Below are 560 nucleotides of genomic sequence, written 5' to 3'. Positions count from 1 at the left end.
GGAGTGGCTCTGACTTTACCTCAGCTTCGAACCACGAGAATTTTCAGTTAAAATTTCTCAAACATTATAGAAAACTTAACTAAACTCTACTTAATTTTCTTAACCATTAAAATACATTGAAGAAGCCAGTCCTTTGATAGTATCTTTTGAGGGAAGGAGAGCACCATGTCTGTGGATGCTGTGGGTTAGAGAGAGGCCAGTAAAAAAATACCAGAGAGAGAAAGTGGAGAAACAGGGCCAGAGAGACCTCAGGGGCTCTTAGTGATTCGAGGCCGTGGAAGGGGCTGGGCATCAGGAGGGAGGTGCTCTAGTTTCCTTTCTGGCATGCCCTCATGTTCTGCCTAACACCGTTAGGAGCCAGCGACTGACAGTTGTCATGAACTTGATACTGGGATCAAACAGGCAGAAAGACTGAATGATGGTAATATGCACATTCCTAAGGGTGCAAAGCCATATTACACTTATAATTATGATTTCAGACTATGTTAAAAACTGCAAAAAATGGTGACTATTCTATACTGAAAAACTACAAAAGCATAAGAATATGATGAACTTTTACT

At 40.9% G+C, this 560-nt stretch overlaps 1 protein-coding gene across 1 annotated transcript in view; it reads right to left on the bottom strand.

Annotated features, from left to right (window-relative positions):
- CASK (calcium/calmodulin dependent serine protein kinase) overlaps nucleotides 1-560 on the bottom strand; it is a gene marked incomplete at its 3' end in the record, with an annotated part of 276,912 nt that overhangs the window by 191,623 nt on the left and 84,729 nt on the right. The gene's annotated exons all lie outside the window — the stretch shown is intronic.

This window comes from Crocuta crocuta, unplaced genomic scaffold (assembly GCF_008692635.1).
Source record: "Crocuta crocuta isolate KB4526 unplaced genomic scaffold, BGI_CrCroc_1.0 scaffold467, whole genome shotgun sequence".
Lineage (NCBI taxonomy): Eukaryota > Metazoa > Chordata > Mammalia > Carnivora > Hyaenidae > Crocuta > Crocuta crocuta.
This window is presented reverse-complemented; position numbering and strand designations above follow the sequence as displayed.